Genomic DNA, 25,484 nt, shown 5'->3' with positions numbered 1-25,484 from the left:
GAAGGGGAAGCAGGCTCCCCACCAAGCAGAGAGCCCGATGCGGGACTCGATCCCAGGACCCTGAGATCATGACCTGAGCCAAAGGCAGCGGCTTAACCCACTGAGCCACCCAGGCGCCCCAAGTTTTAAGTATTCTTAAACCTCCAACATAACTTCTTCTGGAACCTCAGTTATTTACAAGTGTATTTATAAATTTTCAAACATTTTTTAAAGTTACCTTCTTAGGGGTGCCTGGGTGATTCAGTCAGTTAAGCATCTGCCTTCAGTTCAGGTCATGATCCCAGGGTCCTGGGATGGAGCCCTGCTTCTCCTCTCCCTCTGCCTGCTGCTACCCCTGCTTGTGCTCTCCCTCTGTCTCTGTCAAATAAATAAATAAAATCTTAAAAAAAAAAATTTACCTTTCTAAAAAGGAAGTCCTAATTTAGCTTGCAGTGAGTGTCATGAGAAAAAATGGTCTGAATGACACACAATCTTTGAAATCTGTTGAGATTTCCAGGGGCATTTTTTTTTAAGATTTTATTTATTTATTTGACAGAGAGAGATCACAAGTAGGCAGAAAGAGAGAGAGAGAGTGGAGGAAGCAGGCTCCCTGCAGAGCAGAGAGTCCCGATGCAGGACTCAATCCCAGGACCCTGAGAGGACCCTGAGATCATGTCGAAGGCAGAGGCCTAACCTACTGAGCCACCCAGGTGCCCGGGCACTTTTTAAGGTTAATTATCTGCTGCATTATCTGAAATTTTGGATTCCACAAAGTACTATATATTCACATAGTAGCAATGCTATGGTACTAATTCTTTAAAATTTGAATACAATGTTCTATATTCACCCAGTAATTCAAGCTTATTCATGGGGTTGTTCAAGTCTTCTATCTCCTTACTAAATATTTTTGTTTGGAGTTAAAAACTATTATGATGGTAAATTTGTACATTTATCCTTGTAATTGTCATTTTTGGTTTATGTATGTTGAACCTTTGTAATATGGTAAAAATAAAGTTAACAACCAGTAACTTCTGGTAAACACAGTCTTTATATAATGTGGCAGAGACTGTTGGTGACCTGTACCAATACTGAATCTTTCTTTTTTCCTCAGTAAGTAAAGTCCAAGTTTACTCTAGGCATCAATATGCTCACCTACAACACATTTCATAAGTCTTGCAGTGAAGAGCTAAGTAGGCTTCCATGAACGACATTAAGAGATGGCCTAATAGGGGCGCCTGGGTGGCTCAGTGGGTTAAGCCTCTGCCTTTGGCTCAGGTCATGATCCCAGGGTTCTGGGATCGAGCCCCGCATCGGGCTCTCTGCTCAGTAGGGAGCCTGCTTCCTCCTCTCTCTCTGCCTGCCTCTCTGCCTACTTGTAATCTCTCTCTCTCTCTGTCAAATAAATTAATAAAATCTTTAAAAAAAAAAAAAAAAGAGATGGCCTAATAGCTTTCATGGGCTCCATACCCAACCCCCATCCTTCCTTCTGCATGGAATCTGTGAGAATTGGTGCCGGAAGCAGCCATCAGCCATCTTTGACCACAAGGTTAACCACAGGCTAAAAGATGGCAGTACAAAAAACACAAGAGTAAGTATTCTGAGACCTTGATGATAAAATGAAACCTCCATGATCAGCCCTAGAAATGTCAACTTCTAGGCTCTTTCATGTGGGGGAAAAATAAATACCTGCTTTCTTTAAGCCATTGTTAGTTTCTGTGTCTACCTAGCAGCAAAAACGAATTCTCATTTGAAACACTAAAGTAGTACTCCTTTGCCTGAAGTAATTTTATTTTATTAATATAACCACCAATTTCTTTTGGTTATTACTTTGCCAGGTATAACATTTGCATTCCTTTTACCTTCCAACTGCCCCTATCCCAATATTTTAAACTCTTAGAAACCATATGTTGGGGGCGCCTGCGTGGCTCAGTTGGTTAAGCAATTGTCTTCAGCTCAGGTCATGATCCCGGAGTCCTGGGATCCAATCCTGCATCAGACTCCCTGCTTAGTGGGGAGTCTGCTTCTCCCTCTGACCCCCCCATCTCATGCTGTCTCTCTCATTCTCTCTCTTTCAAATAAAAAAAAACAATCTTCAAAAAACAACAACCACCACCACCACCAAAAAACCACATGTTGGTTTTGGCTTCTACATATAATCTGACAAACTTTTTCTTTTATGTACAGCATTTGATCCTTTTTTTTAAGATTTTATTTATTTGATGGAGAGAGACATAGCAAGAGAGGGAACACGAGTAGGGGGAGTAGGAGATGGAGAAGCAGGTCTCCCACCGAGCAGGGAGCCCGATGCAGGGCTCGATCCCAGGACGCCAGGATTATGACCTGAGCTGAAGGCAGAGGCTTAACAATTGACCCACCCAGGCGCCCCGCATTTGATCTATTTATATTCATTATGATTAGTGGTTTATTTGGCCTTATTTGTACCATATAGTTCTATCAGACCTTTGTCCTACCCTTTTGTTCCTTTCTCCTTTTTTTCTACATTATTTGAGGTTCCCCTCTACCATTCCATTTGCCTTCTATTTTTATTCTTTCAGGCGCTGCTCTGGAAACTTTTAAATGCACATATAATTTAAAGTTTAAAGTTATAGGTCTCTTATCCTTCTCTCATCTGTCTACATGTAGAATTTTGATTAGATGCTTATTTTTTTTTTATTGCTGCTATAACAAATTACCACAAACTCAGTGGCCTAGAACAACAGTTTTGGAGGTAAGAAGTACAAATTGGGTCTCACTAGGCTAAACTCAAGGTGTTGACAGGGCTATGTTCCTGGAAGAGGTTCTAAGGAAGAATCTGTTGTCTTTTTCAACTCCTAGAGACCACCTATATTCCTTGGCTCATAGCTCCTTCTTCTACTTTTCAGAGCAAAGGATGTAGTATCTTCAAATCTCTCTCTGGCTCTCCTGCCTACTGTTTTTCCTTATAAGGAATGCTGTGATTACAATGGGCTCACTGGATAATCCAGGATAATCTCCCCATCTAAAAATCCTTGATTTAATCATTTAATTATTTGCCAGTCCCTTCTGCCATTGAAGGTAACATATTCATAGGTTCTAGGGGTTAGGATATGAATATCTTTGAGGGCCTGTTATTCTGCTTACCGTAAATGTACATCAGACCTTTTCAATTCTTCTTCCATGTCTCCACCTTATTGATATTTTCTCTTTTTTCTCCCTGTATAACATTCCTAATTATTTCTTCAAATCTCTCTTCTACCTCACTATTCTCTTTTCAATCCAATATGCTGTTAAGCCCGTCCTGAATTTTTCATTTTAATTATTATATATATTTTTGTTTCTGGATTCTAATTATTTTGGACAATCCTTTGTTCCTGAATCTTAATTTCAATTCTTCCATTTGTTTCTTCAGATACATTAAGCACATTTATTTTTATAAATGTCTAGTAATGACACTATTTGAAGTTTCTGTGGGTCTGATTTAGGTGTTTTGTTTTGCTCTTGGTGAATTATCTCCTCATGTGCTTTGTGTAAGGGAGTTCGCACTCTCTGGAATGTTACATTTGGTGATTCTTGGAAGTCTTTGAGAAGATACTCCTCCAGAAAGAATTTGTATTCGTTTCTATCTTTGCCTGGGCATAACACCAAGCTGTAATCACTCAAAATGAGTCTCAGTTCAGAGATTTTTTTTTTTTTTTTGAAGTTACACAGGTAGTGGGGTCCCAAACCTCTCTATGAGGGCATGTTTCTAATTATAAACATTCAGGGAAAACTTTTTTCTCCCTCTATTTATAGCCAAAGCTAAGAAGGATAAGTTTCCTCTCTTTGCTAGGGTGATTTTTTTCTGTTTCTCCCTTTCACAGTGGGTATATAGCTTTTTGTGGAATTCTCATTTTAGGAACGTAGATCTCTGGCCTGACTTCCTATAAGGCATGGCTTCTATTCTTTTGTCTCCTGAGTCCCATGCGTATCTCTCTTTTTTTTTAAGAATTTATTTATTTATTTGACAGACAGAGATCACAAGTAGGCAGAGAGGCAGGCAGAGGAGGGGGGCGGAAGCAGGCCCCTCACTGAGCAGAGAGCCCGATACGGGGCTCGATCCCAGGACCCTGGGATCATGACCTGAGCTGAAGGCAGAGGCTTTAACCCACTGAGCCACCCAGGCGCCCCCCCGCCATGCGTACCTCTTAAAAAATGAAAGTATAAGTCATGTGGAACAAGTAGATGACTTCAGGGCAGCAATCATCAAATGCTTCTACACTTCTTTGAATTTGGGCTCTCTTGTGTTTTGATTTGTTTCATTTTTTTAATCTTTTTTGCTAGCTCAACTTTGAAGTTTTTGTTTGTTCATTTGTTTGGTTTAAAAAAAAATAAAATAAATCCGGGACACTTGGGTGGCTCAGTTGGTTAAGCGTTTGCCTTAGGCTGGGGTCATGATCCCAAGGTCTTGGGACTGAGTCCCGAAACAGGCTCCTTGCTCAGTGGGGAGATTGCTTCTCCCTCCACCTGCCCCCTCTCCACTGAAAAACAAATAAATAAAATCTTTTAAAAAATAAAATAGGGGCACCTGGGTGGCTCAGTCAGCTAAGCATCTGCCATTGGCTCAGGTCATGATCCCAGGGTCCTGGGATCAAGCCCTGCATCGGACTCCCTGCTCATCGGGAAGCCTCCTTCTCCCGCTCCCACTCCCCCTATTTGTATTCCTCTCTCGCTAGGTCTCTTTCTGTCAAATAAATAAATAAAATCTTAAATAAACAACAAAAAAATCCATCATTTTTAGGTGTTTAATGGTAGAAAGATTTTATTTTCTTTTAAAGATAGTGTATCTTGGGGAAAAATATATAGTCTCACTTATCACTGGAAATAAAGTAAATGCAATATTTATTCTAAGCTGATAGTAAATATAAGATTATGTTACACCACTGGTTCTGAAATTCTGAAACACCTTCCTTGTATATTTAATATCCTTATCTTTCTTCACTCCTTCAAAGTTCCTTTTTAAGGGGTGTCCTTTATCAAGTAACTATAGGAAAGTATTACCTTCCAGTCTTCTTTAAAAAAAGACTTTATTTGAGAGAGAGAGAGCACAAGTTGGGGGGGTTGCCAGAGAAGGAGAAGCAGACTCCCCACTGAGCAGGGAGCCTGACATAGGGTTCAATACCTGGACCCTGAGATCATGACCTGAGAGGAAGGCAGCCACTTAACCAACTGAGCCACCTAGGTGACCCTACCTCCCAGTCTTTACTATCCCTTTCTTTCTTTTCTTTTCTAAGATTTTACTTATTTGACACAGAGAGAGGATGCACACAAGCAGGGGGCAGGGCAGGCAGAGGGAGGGGGAACAGCAGGCTCCCCTCTGAGCAAGGCGCCAGATGTGGGGCTGGATCCCAGGACCCTGGTATCACAACCCGACTAGAAGAGAGATGCTTAACTGACTGAGCCACCCAGGCATCCCATCTTTCTTTCTTTTCTTTCCTTTTAATTTATTTGAAAGAGAGAGAGAGGAAAAAAGAGAGAGGACACATGCACTAATAGGGGAGAAGGCCAGAGGGAGAGAATATGGAAGCAGACTCCTCCTGAGCTTGGAGCAATAGGTGGGGCTCAATCTAATGAGTCATGAGATCTGGACCTGAGACAATCCAAGAGTCAGATGCTTAACTGCCTGAGCCACCCAAGCTCTCCTACCACCCATTTCTAAGACCCCTAAAACTTCCCCCTATCTCTAATTTTTGAATCATGGCTTTACAGGGGCACCTGGCTGGCTCATTCAGAGAAGCATATAATTCTTGATCTTGGGGTTGTGAGTTTGAGCCCCATGTTGGGCACCAAAATTCAATAAATAAAACTTTAAAAAAAATTTTAAACATGGCCTTATAGATTATACATATGTATTTATGATATTACCAAATAATAAAAATTAAATATAGTATACTTACAAATAAAAGTGCAAGAATAGAAAATAAAAGTGACTTATTCTGTGTTAGAATTCTGTTAGAATTGTGACGTTCTCACTTTCTTTTCATTTTTAATTATTTTCCATTATATTAATTATGCAATAAAATGAATATCACCATCACTATAAACTAATTAGCTCCCCTTTTCTACATTTGGTTGAAAAATTATTCATACAAATATGCTACTTAGTGCTATCAGCCATTCTCTCACGTAAATGTTTTAGGATGTTGGTAAATTTCTATAGGCAACCAAACTTAAGCAACAGCTAGCAAAAAAATCCGTCAAGCTGCATTTTTTTATTTCAAAGCTAGAGAAAGACACCTCACTCTGGCTGTCAGATCAGCCAGAAATGTATTTTATGGTCAAAGCAGCCCCAGTATTACAATCTGCCAATGAAGAAAAGCCAAAATCACAAACTGGTAAATGACTATTTCAAAGCATGTCCTCTATAAAGAAGAAGTTAGGATGGCTTCACAACTCAAAGGTGGGGAAAACACACAGATTCACAAAAGGGTTTAATGATAAACAATGGACAGAGAATATAGGGAAACAGTAACTTTTGACAATGCCTCAATTTCTTTACTGCTAAAATAAGAATGACCACCACAGAAAAGAACAACAAAACTGATCAGAGATGAGGGCACCTGGCTGGCTCATGGTAGAGCATGAGATCTTGATTCAGGGTCTTGGGTTCAAGTCCCATGTTGGACACAGAACTTAGTTAAAAAAAGCAAAAATAAACAAAAATTAAAATTAAAAAAATTGATCAGAGATGTGAGACAAGCCACAAGGAGAGCTCTTTCCCCCTCATCCCTATTCTTTCTGTAAACACCTTCAAAGCAAAGGTAAGTGGTTAAGGTAAGGAAAATGAGTAGACAAAATACAAACATAACCTCTCATATCCACATAGCCAAGCAGTTTCTCCTGTTCTTCTTGAGCCTCCATACCAAACAACAAAATCCTGAAAAGAATTTGAATTTGTCCTGGCTTGTTTGACAGTTTATATTTATTTTATTCCTATTGCAGAGAGACCCAGAAATTTCTCCTTTCCGTCCTCTGACTCCATACTGAATTCATAATAATCCATTAAGTCTTCTGAGATGATCTACCTGTAGTAGTAGTAACCTCTGACTGGGAAATAAACCCTCAAATGAAAACCCAGTGAAAATACTCAAAAGAAAATGTTTGAGAGAAGCAGAGGAGAAAATGTCAGCCAGTCACCTCAAAAGAGAAAAAGTGCTGCTCTGTATTCAGTACCATTAAAGTAAGAGACATAAAAAAATAATAATAACAAAAAATAGGGCTCCTGGGTGGCTCAGTCAGTTAAGTGGCTGCCTTCAGCTCAGGTCATAATCCCAGGATCCCGGGATTGAGTCCCACATCAATCAAGTTTGCTTCTCCCTCTGCCTCTGCTGCTCCCCCTGCTTGTACTCTCTCTCTCTCTGTCAAATAAATAAATAAAATCTTTTTAAAAGAAAATAATAATAATAATAATAAATAAAGTAAGATATGTACATATTGGTTTCACTCTGAAATTTTAAAAGCCATGAGCAAGAAGGGTGTTTCTTTAAAGGCAAGAAAGGCAAAATGGGAAAAGAAACAATAGGTAGGCTCATTACAAAGAAGCAAACCACAAACACCTAAAAAATCCATATTTTGGCACTGCTTTATGAAGCTTTAATTAAAACCAACCCTTCTCTAGTAACTTGCACAGAAGTCAAACATACACACGCCTACAGGATTCCCATGAGTCTGGGCCAAATTCAATTATCAAGACAGTGTAGTAAAACACATAATTTTGTATATTTGGCTGCATAAAAGTTCATGTCTAAAACAATGTTTTATAATCCTGGAACAGAAAAAATGCTGTTACTCCAAGGATAAGTGAGTTTTACTTGCCCCTTTTCCTTTTTTACCACCTATTAATATTAAATAATTTTAATCGGTTACATAAAATCTTCAGTCTTAAACACTAAAAGATAATATCTGATTATTTATAAAATTCCTAGGGTCAATGTGACATTAAAACAAAAAAATGAAAAATTTCCTTTTAATGAATTTTCCAAGATTAAATTATTAACACATTGATCTTCAAATTGTTTTCTCTTCCAACTATCTTTCATACCTACCTTAAACTTTCTAATCTTTTCTATAATTAGCAGATCTTGTCCTACCTCTTTATCTATTCATGCCCCTACCAACCATGATTCCTTCTAACCAAGTACTTCTAAAATATATATAATGGGATACCTGGGTGGCTCAGTCGGTTAAGCCGCTGCCTTCGGCTCAGGTCATGATCCCAGGATCCTGGGATCAAGTCCCACATCGGGCTCCTTGCTGGGGGGGGGGGGGGGGGGGGGGCGGAGCCTGTTTCTCTCTCTGCCTCTGCCTGCCACTCTGCCTTCTTGTGCGCTTGCTCGCGCTCTCTCTCTCTCTCTCCCCCCGACAAATAAATAAATAAATAAATAAAATCTTTTAAAAATATATAAAAATACATGCAGGTATATATGCCAAACTGTGTGCACAGATGTAAATATCTTTAAGTAGAATAATCCCTCACTAGGCTAATCATTAAGAAATTATGTCTTCAATGCATGAATTTACTAGAAAATTGGAAGCTTATCCTTTTAAATCCTAAAGCTCAATTTAGACACATATACTTTACAATTAAATAGAAGCCACTGCAAAAATAACTTAAACAATGGCCCTAGCCAAGTCAAAAAGAAGTAAGATATAAATATTGGAAAGGAAGAGAAAAAAAGGCAAGTTATAATTATTTCAGAGCATGAAACAGACTCACACATGGACTCTTTAGGCAGCCAAACACATGACATTATGTGAATTTAACCTTTCTGATGACTGAGAACAACCAAAGTATTCTTCTTTGAAAAATTATGTCATTCAGCACTAATGAAGTATATGAGGTCAAATGCTGTTACTATACTAAATGGCCCCAGGTACTAAGTTTTAAAACTATATATTTTTCTCTTTTTTTGTATCAAAAGTCACATCTTCCAGGGTGTGTTCAGTTCTAGCAGCACCTTTAATTTGCTATGCACTACAACCAAACTCAATAGTAAAGTTAGGTGACTTAGTAAAGTCAAGCGAGTATGCTCTTAGAAGCTTCAAAAGTATACTCTGAAGAAAAACACATGAGTTTTAGGACTCAGGCTTTTATAATACAGACTTCCTAACCTACTCTCAAGTTCTCAGTTCTGCATATATGATATTCCTAGGAAAATAAAACTACAAGAGTTTCTGTGGGTATAAGATTGGACAGGGGCACCTGCCTGGCTCAACAGGCAGAGCATCCAATTCTTAATCTCAGGGTCATGAGTTTGAGTCTCACACTAGTTGTAGAGATTACTTAAATTTTTTTTTTAAACAAAGAAACTGTGATTGGATTAAACAAGGGCCAGTTCATTTCATAATTAAGTCAAACAGAGCAGATTCAGGAGCAGTGGGTAAAGACACAATTTGTGTACTGAAAATCATCACTGTTCTTTAATTCATTAAAAATTTCCTTATGTTTAGGTTAAGTGTTTTCACACATGTTCTCACACACAGACTAATCTGAACATCAATGCAACTAATGTCTTTAAGTTATGAATTGTAATATTTTAAAAACATTAAAGCAAAGGGAAAAAGAAATACTGTTTTATGTGCATAAATACAAACAACGAAGTTAATAAAAAATAATTTCTTTTTTTAAAGATTTACTTATTTATTTGAGACAGAGTGAGCATGCAGTGGGGGAAGAAGCAGAGGGAGACAATCTTCAAGCTGACTCCCCACTGAGCTCAGAGCTCAACAGGGAGCTCAATCTCAGGATCCGTAAGATCACACCTGAACCAAAACCAAGAGTTGGGCACTTAACCAGCTGAGCCACCCAGGTGCCCTAATAAAAAACAGTTTTTTGAAAGATTTTATTTACTTACTTTAGAGAGAGAGAGAGCATGAGCAGGGGAAGGAGCAGAAAGACAGGGAAAAGCAGACTCTGCACTGAGCACACAGCCTGACATGGGGCTTGAGCTCATGACCCTGAGATCATAACCTGAGGCAAAAATCGAGAGTCCAAAGCTTAACTGACTGAGCCACCCAGGCACCCCCAAAAATTTCTAATCAAGAGTCCTTTGGGTACATTCCTAATACAAATAAATAGGAAGAATCTACAATCAAAATGTCAAATAAAATGCCTCTAAAGCAATTTGCTCTTTGTTAGATTAGCCATTGATCATGATTCTAATCCACCAATAATTTTCTTAACAAACTACCTTCCAAAGACCATTTCTAGCTATGGGTGGAGATGATTCTTAGTAGCTATCAGCCAACAACCCTCACATAACAACTGCACCACATCAAAACTCAAGGTGAGGGGCTCCTGGGTGGCTCAGTAGGTTAAAGCCTCTGCCTTCGGCTCAGGTCATGATCCCAGAGTCCTGGGATTGAGCCCTGCATCCGGCTCTCTGCTCAGCAGGGAGCCTGCTTCCTCCTCTCTGCATGCCTCACTGCCTACTTGTGATCTCTGTCAAATAAATAAATAAAATCTTAAAAAAAAAAAACCTCAAGGTGGATTCATCAGCACTCTACCAAGTCTTACACACATGACAATATAAACTAGAAAAAACAGGTCCTTTGCAATTTTCATTGTCCTCTAACATTTCAGGAATTAATACAATATTGATGTGACTCAAACTGTACCAATTTATCTTTACATAAATTTTATTTTACTTTTTACTTTACAGTTAGTTGCTAAATATATACAATATCCAAAGGCCACAAAACACTGTTATATTACACATATGAAGTACACATTCAAGACATTATACAAAAATACTTTTCATGTATAAAAATGGTAAAGATAAAAAAAAAAATCTTGTTACCCAGTGTTATCCAAATCCAGAGAAACAGACTCTCATGCCTTGTTAAAAGGACTGTATCACCTCTCTGGAAGACCATCTGGTAAAATGTTCACTTATTGAATAGCAAGGAATAAATAATAATGTTCATCTATTAAGCCCTAAAGAAATAAATGTCCTAGAGAAATAATAAAAATGTTTATTTCAGGATACATAGAAGCAAGTATCTGAAATAACCTCAGAAACAATAAAGGTGTAAATGACTTCTGTGTTCTATAGCCATTACGTAACTATCTGATGATATGGAATAATTTTTTCAATGTTAAGTGAAAAAAGAACACTAACCTATATAATCCAAATATTTTTTCAAATTTTATTTAAAACATGCATTTTATATATACTCATACAATCAGAACAAATTAGAAAGATAATTTGACTGCTAATAATGATTACTATCTAGAAGGTATTACATGTGGTTTTATTTTGTTCTTTATAACTTTCCTACACTGTTCAAATTTTTTTACAATGCTCCCATATGAAATAACCACATAAATTATTTTATTTTATTTTAAGATTTAATTTATTTTAGAGAGAGAGAGAGCACAAGCAGGAGGGAGCAGAAGGAGAAGAACAGACTCTATGCTGACCACAGAGCTCAATGCAGGGTTCAATCCTATGACCCTGAGATCATGACCTGAGCCAAAATCAAGAGTCAGATGCTTAACTGACTGAGCCACCTACGTACCCTTCACATAAATTATTTTAAAACATAAATCAAACCAAATACCTTGTCCATATTCTCAAAATAGTGAAAAAATATTGAGATAATGCTAAGAAAAAAATTTTAAGTAGGAAAACAATAAATAGTACAGCATATTTTGTAACAAGAGAACTGAAGGGGTACCTGGGTGGCTCAGTGGGTTAAGCATCTGCCTTCCACTCAGGTCATGATACCAGAGTGACAGAGCCCCACCTCAGGCTCCCTGCTCAGCCGGGAATCTGCTTTTCCCTCCCCCTCTGCCCCTTCCCCTGCTTGTGCTCATTCTCTGTCTCTCAAAAAAATAAAAATCTTTAAAACAAACAAGGGAACTGAATATATATACACATGCTAGCATATATAAAGAAAAAGAATTTACAGGAATACACACCAAACTGCCCAATTTCTATCCAGATTAAAATCACCTTTACAAAGCACTTATACTGTTAAAAGAATACCTCTGTAAACAACTTACAGTAACAGAAAGTCTTATTAATACTGTTTAAATTAAAAACATTTGCAAAAAACACACACACACACACATTAACCCAAGAGATTAATGACACTGTCACCACAAAACCAAGTAGTTACTAATTAGAAGTACACATTATGGCAAAGTTAACAATATTTTATCTGTTATACTTTATTATGATACTGCAATTAAACTACATTGGATGCAGAATATTATAAAACTAGCAATCATATGTATGCTAATGTTATATATATTGTAGTCCTCCAAAAATTACTTTAAGTTGCAGAGTGACCTGCGTCCAGTAGAGGTCTTTGATCATTTAAAAACTAAAACTTTTGGGGCACCTGGGTGGCTCAATGGGTTAAGCCGCTGTCTTCGGCTCGGGTCATGATCCCAGGGTCTTGGGATCAAGCCCCGCATCAGGCTCCCTGCTTAGTGGAGAGCCTGCTTCTCCCTCTCCCTCTGCTCCCTGCTTGAGCTTTCTCTGCCTCTCTCTTTCAAATGAATAAATAAAATCTTTAAAAAAAAAAAAAACAACAACTAAAACTTTCATGCACAGCATACATTTACTTCCTCTTGGGCGCACGAGAGACTATTCTCCAGTCAGAGATTTGAACTATCTGGTCACTCTACTCAAAGACAAAAGTAAATCCTCTCAACCCTGTAACTGGAAGTCCTGGACACAGGATTGTATAACAATGTGGAGAATAAATAATATTTTTAATATAAAGGATCAACTGGACTCAATGTTCAGCTTCCCCCCAAATATAAAAATACTTGATGGTTCTGAATAACCAACTCAATACCTTAAAATATTTTAGTACCAAAAGAAAATTAATGCAAGAAAACCAATGGCACACACTCTCGTAAACATGGAAGAACATGTCATATACAGAAACTGAAGGTAAGAATTGAACCAAAGGCTAAAAATTCTGAATTCTAATCATATATAAGCCAGTGACCCAAGTTAATACTTTTAAACCTTCGCAACCATAAATTGAGACTTATTCAAAAGTAAATTATAAAATGTTGGGAAAAAAATAATTAAAACTTAAATTTTTTAACCAAAGAAAAGGAATTCATTGTCCTAACCTGCTCCACATTAAGACAAATCCCAACGGCCCTGATCAGTCCTGGTACGAATGGCAACTTAGAAAGATTAAAAATATGATTAGTAACTGGACTGTGGTATTTTAATACTAAGGATATAAACCTTAGTTTAATCATGGCTGAGTGCATAAAGAGGTTTATGCTGTCAGTACTGTCCTAACAAGAAGGATACAGCACAGATTTACCTACAAAATGCTTGAAAATGTGCAGTTTTAGAAAAAAGATTAATGCTTAAGTATTTATATAATAGAAATGTTATTTAGCATTTATCATACATTAAGATATGTTAAGTCATAACATTTAATTTATATTAAATAAATACTTCATGAAATACAATTTATGTTGAATCATTCTCAAATATTTCTACAGTAAATACTGAGCTCTTATTTTAACCATATTAGTCCTTACTTCATTCAAGATGATTATCTTGGTGGGATGCCTGGGTGGCTCCATTGGTTAAGCATCTGCCTTTGGGTCTGGTCATGATCCGAGGGTCCTAGGATCGAGTCCCATATTTCTCCCTCTGCCTGCCCCTCCCCATTTGTGGTCAAGCTCTCCCTGACAAATAAATAAAATGATAACAAAACAAAACAAAACAAAACAAAAAGGAGTGCCTGGGTGGCTCAGGCATTAAGCATCTGCCTGCCTTCAGGTGAGGTCCTAATCCCAGGGTCCTGGGATCAAGTCCCACATTGGGCTCTCTGCTCCACGGGAACGCTGCTTTCCCCCTCCCTCTCCCAATCCTCCTGCTTGTGCTCCCTCTCTCACTGCTGCTCTCGATGTCAAATAAATAAATAAAATCTTTTAAAAATATATAAAAACAATCATCTTGGTTACATGCTCATTTTTCAGATCTTAGTATTTTCATCTTTTATTATCTGAAAAAGCAGTATTATGACACTCTTCATTTTGTAAGTCATATTGAAAACACTTAATAGGGGCGTCTGGGTGGCTCCGTGGTTTAAAACCTCTGCCTTCAGCTTGGGTCATGATCTCGGGGTCCTGGGATCAAGTCCTGCATCGGGCTCTCTGCTCAGCGGGAAGCCTGCTTCCCTTCCTCTCTCTCTGCCTACTTGTGATCTCTCTGTCAAATAAATAAATAAAATCTTAAAAAAAAAAAAAAATGCAGAGCCCCTGGGTGGCTCAATGGGTTAAACCCTCTGCCTTTGGCTCAGGTCATGATCTCAGGGTCCTGGGATTGAGCCCCGCATCAGGCTCTCTGCTCAGCTGGGAGCCTACTTCCTCCTCTCTCTCTGCCTGCCTCTCTGCTTACTTGTAATCTCTGTCTGTCAAATAAATAAATAAAATCTTTTTTAAAAAAGCAAAAATTCAGGTATCTATTAACTTGAAAAGTTTTATTTGGTTCTTATATCCATTCTCTCCTCAGTATTTTCCCATCTGCCTTTAAATCCTTCAACTTTTTTTTTTTAAGATTTTATTTATTTATTTGACAGACAGAGATCACAAGTAGGCAAAGAGGCGGGGTGGGTGGGGGGAAGCTGGCTCCCTGCTGAGCAGAGAGCCCGATGCAGGGCTCAATCCCAGGACCCTGGGATCATGACCTGAGCCAAAGGCAGAGACTCTAACCCACTGAGCCACCCAGGCGCCCCAAATCCTTCAACTTTTTACTAATGTTTTTAAAGATCTTCTGTACTAATTCTATCATTTCATCATTTCTAGGTCTATTTCTATTGACTGATTTTTCTTCTAGTTATACTTTCCTACCTATTTGCATAACTAAATAACACAAAATTCAGAATAGTGTTTCCTAGAAGGTCAGAAAAAGAAAGGGGCACATAAGAGTCTTCTTAGGTACTGGTAATGTCCTATTTCTTTATTTGAGTGATGTGTATGCAGTGTTCACTTTTAGTCTTTAAACTATACATGACCCTTTATGCAGTAAACCCTTTATGTACTCCTTGAAAAAATTTTATAAAAATTAAGTTGGATTCTCTGAAGAGATTCAGTAGGAAAACTAAAAACCGAAGGGAGTGGAGGGAGAACATCATCAAAAATAGCAGAGTAGGGAACTCTCTGGGCCCCATCTCTCCACAAAAACAAGCAACAAATAATCTGGTAAAAACTGTCAGAATCAACTTTTGCAGAACCTTGAATTAACCCCAAAACTCACAACAACCAAGAGAAGATTAGCAAAGAAAGAACCCGTGACATTGCAATAAAAGAGTATTATAGGGGATGCTCCTGGGTGGCCAGGTCAGATAGGTGTCTGCCTTCAGCTAAGCTTATGATCCAGCATCCTGGGATCGAGTCCTGCATCAAGCCCTGCATCGGGGGCGGCGGTGGGGGGGGGGGGATGGTGTCCCTGCTCAGCAGGAGTCTGCTTCTCCCTCTCTCTCTCAGTCCTTCCCCCACCTGCTCACACGCAACGCTCTCTCTCTCAAAAAATAAGTAAAATCTTTTTTTTTTTAAAGTGTTACAATTAAAAAGATTATCCACCATGACCAGGTAGGATTCATCCCTGGGTTACAAGGATGGTTCAACATTCGCAAATCAATCAATGTGATAGAACAAATCAATAAGAGAAGAGAGAAGAACCACATGGTCCTCTCAATTGATGCAGAAAAAGCATTTGACAAAATCCAGCATCCGTTCCTGATTAAAACGCTTCAAAGTATAGGGATAGAGGGAACATTCCTGAACTTCATAAAATCTATCTATGAAAGACCCACAGCAAATATCATCCTCAATGGGAAAAAGCTCACAACCTTCCCGTTGAGATCAGGAACACGACAAGGATGCCCACTCTCACCACTCTAGTTCAACATAGTATTAGAAGTTCTAGCAACAGCAATCAGACAACAAAGAGAAATAAAGGGTATCCAAACTGGCAATGAAGAAGTCAAACTCTCTCTCTTTGCAGATGACATGATTCTTTATATGGAAAACCCAAAAGACTCCACCCCCAAACTACTAGAACTCATACAGCAATTCAGTAATGTGGCAGGATACAAAGTCAATGTACAGAAATCAGTGGCTTTCTTATACACTAACAATGAAAATACAGAAAGGAAAATTAGAGAATCGATTCCATTTACTATAGCACCAAGAACTGTAAGATACCTGGGAATAAACCTAACCAAAGAGGTAAAGGATCTATACTCAAGGAACTACAGAATACTCAGGAAGGAAATTGAAGAATACTCAAAAAGATGGAAGACCATTCCATGCTCTTGGATCGGAAGAATAAACATTGTTAAAACGTCTATACTGTCTAGAGCAATCTATATTTTTAATGCCATTCCGATCAAAATTCCACCAGTATTTTTCAAAGAGCTGGAGAAAATAATCCTAAAATTTGTATGGAATCAGAAGAGACCCCGAATTGCTAAGGAAATGTTGAAAAACAAAAATAAAACTGGTGGCATCACGTTACCTGATTTCAAGCTTTACTAAAAGCTGTGATCACCAAGAGAGCATGGTATTGGCATAAAAACAGACACATAGACCAGTGGAACAGAGTAGAGAGCCCAGATATGGACCCTCAACTCTATGGTCAAATAATCTTTGACAAAGCAGGAAAAAATATACAGTGGAAAAAAGACAGTCTCTTCAATAAATGGTGCTGGGAAAATTGGACAGCTATATGTAGAAGAATGAAAATCGACCATTCTCTTACACCGTACACAAAGATAAACTCAAAATGGATAAAAGACCTCAAGCGAGACAGGAATCCATCAGAATCCTAGAGGAGAACATAGGTAGTAACCTCTTCGATATCAGCCACAGCAACTTCTTTCAAGATATGTCTCCAAAGGCAAAGGAAACAAAAGCGAAAATGAACTTTTAGGACTTCATCAAGATCAAAAGCTTCTGCACAGCAAAGGAAACAGTCAACAAAACAAAGAGGCAACCCACGGAATGGGAGAAGATTTTTGCAAATGGCAGTACAGACAAAAGGTTGATATCCAGGATCTACAAAGAACTTCTCAAACTCAACACACACAAAACAGATAATCATATCAAAAAATGGGCAGAAGATATGAACAGACACTTCTCCAATGAAGACATACAAATGGCTATCAGACACATGAAAAAATGTTCATCATCACTAGCCATTAGGGAGATTCAAATTAAAACCACATTGAGATACCACCTTACACCAGTTAGAATGGCCAAAATTAGCAAGACAGGAAACAACGTGTATTGGAGAGGATGTGGAGAAAGGGGAACCCTTTTACACTGTTGGTGGGAATGCAAGTTAGTGCAGCCACTTTGGAGAAGAGTGTGGAGATTCCTTAAGAAATTAAAAATAGAGCTTCCCTATGACCCTGCAATTGCACTACTAGGTATTTACCCCAAAGATACAGATGTAGTGAAAAGAAGGGCCATCTGTACCCCAATGTTTATAGCAGCAATGGCCACGGTCGCCAAACTGTGGAAAGAACCAAGATGCCCTTCAACGGACGAATGGATAAGGAAGATGTGGTCCATATACACTATGGAGTATTATGCCTCCATTAGAAAGGATGAACACCCAACTTTTGTAGCAACATGGACGGGACTGGAAGAGATTATGCTGAGTGAAATAAGTCAAGCAGAGAGAGTCAAGTATCATATGGTTTCACTTATTTGTGGAGCATAACAAATAACATGGAGGACATGGGGAGATGGAGAGGAGAGGGGAGTTGAGGGAAATTGGAAGGGGAGGTGAACCATGAGAGACTATGGACTCTGAAAAACAATCTGAGGGTTTTGAAGGGGTGGGGGGATGGGAGGCTGGGGGAGCCAGGTGGTGGGTATTAAGGAGGGCACGTATTGCATGGAACACTGGGTGTGGTGCGAAAACAATGAATTTTGTTATGCGGAAAATAAAATAAAATAAATAAATAAATAAAATGTTATGGGGTTTTAAATCACCTGCCTCACACGCAACTACTCTCTAGTTCAGCAGGGGCAGTGAGCATGGCAGTTGCACTCCTAGTACAGGATAATAGTCCCAAGGGAGCAATACAAACCTTAGTCTCCAAGAACTGTGACTGAATGTTAGGACCTGACTGGCAGCTTCCTGGAGGACTAGCACAAGGACTTTGCCTTTGTTCTGCCTGACTTGGAGCACTCCCAGGTCAAGCAGCCTGGGTAAGAGAAAACAGGGAAGGGAGAGACTGAAAAAGGAGGTAGGTAGGGAGAAATGAGCTTTGTAAGCTCTCAGACATAAAAAGGATTCTAAAACGATACATATACGCCCAAGTCTGGATATATGCACAGAAAGAAGACCCTAAGTTGGGGTGCCTAGGTGGCTCAGTCATTAAGCGTCTGCCTTCAGCTCAGGTCATGACCCCAGGGTTCTGGGATCGAGCCCTATGTCAGCTTCCTGGTCAGCAGGAGGCCTGCTTCTTCCTCTCCCACTCCCCCTGCTTGTATTCCCCCCACCCCCTGTCAAATTAATAAATAAAATCTTAAAAAAAAAAAAATAGAGACCCTAAATTTTCACCCCTACCTCACCGCCAGGCTCCACACAAACAGGTAGTGAAGGGTAAGGCAGGGTTGTAAGTAGCCTGGCTTAGTGTTGAAGGAATATTCAAACACAGAACCATTTAGTCAAAACTGAAAGAGTATTATTTCCTGTTTTGGGCTACAGGTATTCAAGGAAATATGGTCAAAATGTTAGTTGAAGACTAAGATAATTAAACATAGACTCCAAGGATCACACATGACTAAGAATACATACTTGACAAAAATAGTTTAGAAAAGACACAAAACAACAAAACAAACAGTAACAACCCACAATGAGCAGTGACAAGAAGGATATCTGATGTCTAGAGGTACTCCACAATAATATTCAGAATGTACAGTTCTCAACAAAAAAATTATGAGGCATGCAAAGAAAAACCAGTCTGGCTCATTCACAGGAATAAAGAAATTAATATAGAAAATGTCCCTGATGGGAAGCCTGGGTGGCTCAGTGGGTTAAGCCTCTGCCTTCCACTCAGGTCATGATCTCAGGGTCATGGGATCAAGTCCCACATCAGGCTCTCTGCTCAGCAGGGAGCCTGCTTCCCCCACTTCTCTCCCTGCCTCTCTGCCTACTTGTGGTCTCTCTCTCTCTCTCTGTCAAATAAATAAATAAAATATTAAAAAAAAAAAAAAAAAGAAAGAAAGAAAGAAAGAAAATGTCCCTGAGGAAACCCAGGCAAAGGAAACCAGAAAGAATGAAAGGAAAACAAGAAAAAAGTATCTCACCAAGAAGAAAACATCAGTAAAGAAATATAAATTATAAAAAAAAAAAAAAATCAAATTGAGGGGAAGGGTAAAAAGAAAAGAATCAAATTGAAATTCAGGACCTCAAAGTATAGTAACTGAGGTACACCTGGTGGCTCAGTCAGTTAGGTGTCTGCCTTTGGCTCAGGTCATAATTCCCCGGTTCTGGGATCAAGCCCGGCATTGGGCTCCCTGCTTGTCAGGAAGTCTACTTCTCCCTCTCCCTCTGCCTGCTTGTGCTCTCTATCTCTCTGGCAAATAAATAAATAAAATCTTATTAAAAAAAGAAATCATGGAGGCCAGAAAGCAGTGGGATAACTTATTTCAAGTGTTGAAAGTAACAGTTAACCAAAAATTCTATATCCAGCAAAACTTTTCTTCAAAAATGAAAAAAAATTAAAGATGCTCCCAGAAAAACAAAAGGTAAAAGTTTCATCACAAGAAGAACTACTCTAGGGGTGCCTGAGTGGCTCAGTCATTAAGTGCCTTCAACTCAGGTCACCATCCCAGGATCCTGGGATCGGCGTGCATTGGGCTCCCTGCTCAGCAGGAGGCCTGCTTTTCCCTCTCCCACTCCCCCTGCTTGTGTTCCCTCTCTTGCTGTCTCTCTCTCTGTCAAATAAATAAAATCTTGAAAACAACAACAACAAAAAAAAACCCCAACAACAAAAAAGAAGAGCCACTTTACAAGAAATTTAATAGAGGGCTCTGAGGGCCAAAATGAAAGGATACTCGATAGTACCTTTAAAATCATATAAAGAAATAAAGAATAAGAGATAGCGATATAAATATATATACAAACCACTATAATTGCATCAAAGGTTTTTAAAAGATTTTATGTATTTGACAGAGAGAGAGAGAGACAGCGCATGCACACAAACAGGCAGAGCAGCAGGCAGAGGGAGAAAGAGAAGCAGACTCCCCACTGAGCAGGAAGCCCAATTTGGGGCTTGATCCCAGGACTCTAGGATCATGACCTGAGCTGAAGGCAGCCACTTAATCTACTGAGCCACCCAGGTGCCCAGCATCAGTGTTTTTTAAATCTGTTTTGGCTTCAGTGATTTGAAAGAAAAATGCCTAAAGGAATAATATGCATTTATAACTAAACACCTCTTTAACAGGAACACATGTATAAAGACAACACAATGTATAAGATGTAATTCTAATAATAAAATGGGGAGGGGGGCAGAGCTATACAGGGGCAAAGTTTCTGTATACCTGCTGCAACTAAGCTGATATTCAAGTTCAAACTTGATTGTCCCAAGATTTGAGATGTTAACTGTAATCCCCAGAGTAATATTAAGGAAAACCTTTACAAAAAAAGAGAGGAGAACAAAGCAATACAAAACTAACTGGAAATGAAGGCAATAATAAAGGACCTGAGAAACAAAAAATATATATATAAAACAGAAAACAAATAGCTAAATAGCAGAAATGAGTCCTAAATACCAGAAATAACACCTTCCTTTTCAGTTACTTTAAATGTAAATAGGTTAAATTCTCCCATTAAAAGGTAGAGATTGGCATAATGGAGAACAATCCCAACTAAATGCTATTTACACAACCCTCAATTTATATCAAAAGACACAATGGTTAAAAGTAAAAGGATGAAAACAGACCTCACAATTACAAACATGTCTAATAACAGAGTCACAAAATATAGGAAGCAAAAACTGACAGAACTGAAGGGAGATACTGACAATTCTACCATAACAATTACAGACTTTCACACTCCACTTTCAATAATGGAGAGAACAATCAGAGAGAAGACAAGTAAGGATATAGAGTATTTGCACAATATTATGAACTACAGCCCTAACAGACATACATAGACACTCCACTCAACAAAGCAGAATACATATTTTTCTCCAGTGTACATGGAACATTCTCCAGGAGAGATAATACATTAGAACACAAAACAATAAATTTTAAAAGACTGAAAGCATACAAAGTATCATATATGATAACAGAATGACACTGGTATCAATTAACAGAAGAAAAATTGGAAAATCCATAAACAGTAAAAACTTAACAACAATCTTAAACAACAAATGGTTCAAAGAAGAGATAACCAAAAAAAGGGGAAGAAAAAAAAAAAGAAAAAGAAATTATAAGAAAAATTAGAAAATAACCTGAGACAAATTAAAACAAAAACACAACATACCATAACTTATGACATATAGTGAAAGCAGTGTGAAGAGGTAAATTTATACATAAAAATGCTACATTAAACAAGATCCCGAATTGACACTCTGAAGTTTATACCTTAAAGAATACACCTTAAAGAACTAGAAAAAGAATAAGCTAAATCCAAAGCTAACAAAAGAAAAGACATAATAAAGATTCAAGTGGAGGTAAAAAAGAAAATAAACAACAGAATCAAACAAAACCAAAAGCTATTTCTTTGAAAAGATCAACAAAACTGGCAAACTTTTAATCAGACTGACTATGAAAAAAAAGAAGACTCAAAGTACTAACTTCACAGATGAAAGTGGTGACAAGGCTACAGACCTTAAAAACAGAGGAGTTATAAAAGGAAACTACCAGTAACTGCACACCAACAAATCAGATAATGCAGATGAAATGGACATGGTCCTATAAACACACGAAGTAACAAAACTCATTCCAGAAGAAATAGAAATCTGAACAGACCTGCAACAAGTAAAGACTAAATCACTAGTCAAACTTCCCACCCAGAAAAGTCCAGGACTACATGACTTCACTGGTAAATTCTACCAAACATTAAAAAAATAATTGAAAATCCTTCTCAAACTCTCCCAAAATCCAGAACAGAATACTTCCTAACTCATTCTGTGAAGCCAGGATTTCCTTGATACCAAAGCCAGATAAAAACATCCCAAGAAAATTACAGACCAATATAGTTGTAAAAATCCTCAATAAAATACTAGTGAAGGTAATCCAACAACGTATTAAGAGGATTACACATTATGACAAACAACTATTCCAGGTGGGTCAACTATAAAAATCAATATAATACACCCATTAACAGAATGAAGGAGAAAAACCATATGATCATCAGTGCTGATGGAAAAAAAAAATGCAGGGTGCCTGGGTGGCTCAGTCTCTTAAGAGTCCAACCTTTGGGGGCACCTGGGTGGCTCAGTGGGTTAAAGCCTCTGCCTTTGGCTCAGGTCATGATCTCAGAGTCCTGGGATCGAGCCCCACATCGGGCTCTCTGATCGGCGGGGAGCTTGCTTCCTCCTCTCTCTCTCTCTGCCTGCCTCTCTGCCTACTTGTGATCTTTGTCTGTCAAATAAATAAATAAAATCTTAAAAAAAAAAAAAAAGAGTCCAACCTTTGATTTTGGCTCAGGTCATGGTCCCACGGTTGTGAGATTGAGCCCCAGATCCAACTCTGTGCTCAGAAGGGAATCTGCTCGAGGTTCTCTCTCCCTCTACCCCTCCCTCTGGTTGTGCTCACACTCTCTCACTCAAATAAATAAATCTTTAAGAAAAATCCATTTGATAAAATTCTATCATGATAAAAACACTCAAACTAGGAATAGAAAAGAACTTCTTCGGGGAGCCTGGGTGGCTTAGTGGGTTAAAGCCTCTGCCTTCGGCTCAGGTCCTGGTCCCAGGGTCCTGGAATCAAGCCCTACATCAGGCTCTCTGCTCAGCAGGGAGCCTGCTTCTCCTTCTCTCTGCCTGCCTCTCTGCCTACTTGTAATCTCTGTCAAATAAATAAATGAAATCTTAAAAAAAAAAAAAAAGAGAACTTCAACATAATAAAATATGTCTATGAAAATCCCCGTTAGTATACTGAACGGCAAAAGATGAAAAGCTTTCCCCCTGAGAGAAGGAAGACCAGAATGATCTCATTTGCCACCCCTATTCAACAATGTACTAGAAGTTCTAGCCAGGACAATTAGGCAAATAAATAAATAAATAAATAAATTTTTAAGGGAAAGAAAAAGCCATCCAAATTGGACAGAAGAATAAATTATCTCTATCCACAGAGGACAAGATCCTATGTAAGAAAACCTAAAGACGGGGCACCTGGGTGGCTCAGTAGGTAAAAGCCTCTCTCTTCGGCTCAGGTCATGATCCCAGGGTCCTGGGATGGAGCCCTGCATCGGGCTCTCTGCTCGGCGGGGAACCTGCTTCCTCCTCTCTCTCTGCCTGCCTCTCTGCCTACTTGTGATCTCTGTCTGTCAAATAAATACATTTTTAAAAAATCTTTAAAAAAAAGTGAAATTAATTAATACATAAATAAAAAATAAAAGTAAAAAAATGAAGTGATGAAAGCAAAAAACCAACCTAGAATTCTCTATCAGTGCAATTATCCTTCAACAGTGGAGGAGAAATAAAGGCTTTCCCAAACAACAATAGAGGGGATTTGTCATCAGTAGACCTGCCTTGCAAGAAATATAAAAAAAAGTTCTTCAGAAGGAAGATGACATAGATCAAAACCTTGGATCAACAGAAAGAAGACCATTTGAGAAGGAATAAGTGAAGGTAAAATAATTTTTTTTTTCTTTTTCTTAACAGATCTAATAGGTAAGTATTGGTCCAAAATAACAATAGCAACAATTTATTTGGTAACTATAGCTTGGATAATTAAGTCACAAAAATGTTATTAGGAAAAAAAAATGTTATGAGAAACAGGAACGAGGAAATGGGAATCCTGTTTTTAGTTACCTGTATGAATCATGAAGCAATCTAGTATTACTTGGATGTGGACTTAGATTAGTTATAAATTAGTTATAAATGTATAATGTAAACCACTAAAAATATTTTAAAATTTTAAAATTCATACACAGTTGTAAGGGACAACAAACAGCCAAAATACAACCTTGGAAAATCTTGAAAAATAAAATTGGAGGGCTTATACTTTATGATTTTAAAACTACCACAAAGCTTAATAATCAGAACAGTGTGGTACTGGCATTAAGATAGATACACAGGGGCGCCTGGGTGGCTCAGTGGGTTAAAGCCCCTGCCTTCAGCTCAGGTCATGATCCCGGGGTCCTGGGATCGAGCTCCACATCGGGCTCTCTGCTCAGCGGGGAGCCTGCTTCCACCTCTCTCTCTCTACCTGCCTCTCTGCCTACTTGTGATCTCTGTCTGTCAAATAGGTGGATAAAATCTTTAAAAAAAAAAAAAAAGATAGATATACAGATCAAGAGCATAAGAGAGCCCAGAAATAAGCCCATACATCTATAAGGAACTGATTTTCAACAAGAATGCCAAGAGCATTCACTGGGGAAACAAAGGACAAATAATACTGGGACAACTGGATACCCACCTGCAAAAGAATGGAGCTGGCCCTTAACCTCACAATGTACAACTCAAAGTAGATCAAAGACCAAAATATAAGAGCTAAAAGTATCACACTCTTAGAAAATACACAAATAACCAAAAAGCACACAAAGTGATGCTCAACATCACTAATCACTAAGGAAATGCAAACCAAAACCACAAGATACAACTTCATACCTAATACCAAGGCTATACTAAAAAAATAAAAGGGAAAAAAAAAAGAAAGAAAATAACTGTTGGCCAGGATGTAGAGAAAACAGAATCCTGTGTACTGTTGCTGGGAATGTGAAATGATACAGCAGCTGTAGAAAACCATGTTTGCTTCCTCAAAAGCGTTAAACCCAGAATCCCCACATAACCCAGCAGCTCTACTTCTGAGTTTATGTCCAAAGAAGTGAAGTCAGGAATTCAGATATTTGTACACCCATGTTCAATAGCATTTAGTTGGGGAAAACAAAATAGTCTGGTGATAGCGGTGATGTGTCACACAACAATGTGAATGTACTTAACGCCACAAAATTGTACATTTTAAAATGGTTAAAATGGAATATTCTCTAAGTACATATGCCACAAATTTTTAATTTTTTTAAAAAAATTTTAAAAAGATTTATTTGAGAGAGAGTAAATGAGCAAGCAGGGAGGGGGAAAGGAAAATGGAAAGAGAAACCCAAGCAGACTCCAGCCTGAGGATGGAGCCCGATGTGGGGCTTGTGTCTCACAACCCTGAGATCGTGACCTGAGCCTAAACCAAGAGTCAGACATTTAACCAACTGTGCCACCTAGGTGCCCCAAGATTTTATTTTTAAGTAACCTCTACAGCTAACATGGGGTTTGAGCTTACAACCCCAAGATAAGAGTTACATGTTCCACTGATT

At 38.4% G+C, this 25,484-nt stretch overlaps 1 protein-coding gene across 12 annotated transcripts in view; it reads right to left on the bottom strand.

The window, feature by feature from the left end:
- CSNK1G1 (casein kinase 1 gamma 1) overlaps nt 1–25,484 on the bottom strand; it is a 188,717-nt gene that overhangs the window by 145,174 nt on the left and 18,059 nt on the right. Inside the window, exon 2 of one of the 12 annotated variants that reach the window (XM_032864729.1) lies at nt 18,085–18,201. The exons of the other annotated variants lie outside the window; for them this stretch is intronic. The gene's annotated coding sequence lies outside the window, so the exon portion shown is untranslated. The remainder of the gene's footprint in view (nt 1–18,084; nt 18,202–25,484) is intronic. 12 annotated transcript variants of the gene reach the window in all.

The sequence above is a fragment of the Lontra canadensis genome, unplaced genomic scaffold (genome assembly GCF_010015895.1).
Source record: "Lontra canadensis isolate GAN:19392208 unplaced genomic scaffold, GSC_riverotter_1.0 scaffold28, whole genome shotgun sequence".
In the NCBI taxonomy this organism is placed as follows: Eukaryota; Metazoa; Chordata; class Mammalia; order Carnivora; family Mustelidae; genus Lontra; species Lontra canadensis.
Note: the sequence above shows the minus strand (reverse complement) of the source record. Positions and strands in the feature narration are given on the sequence as shown.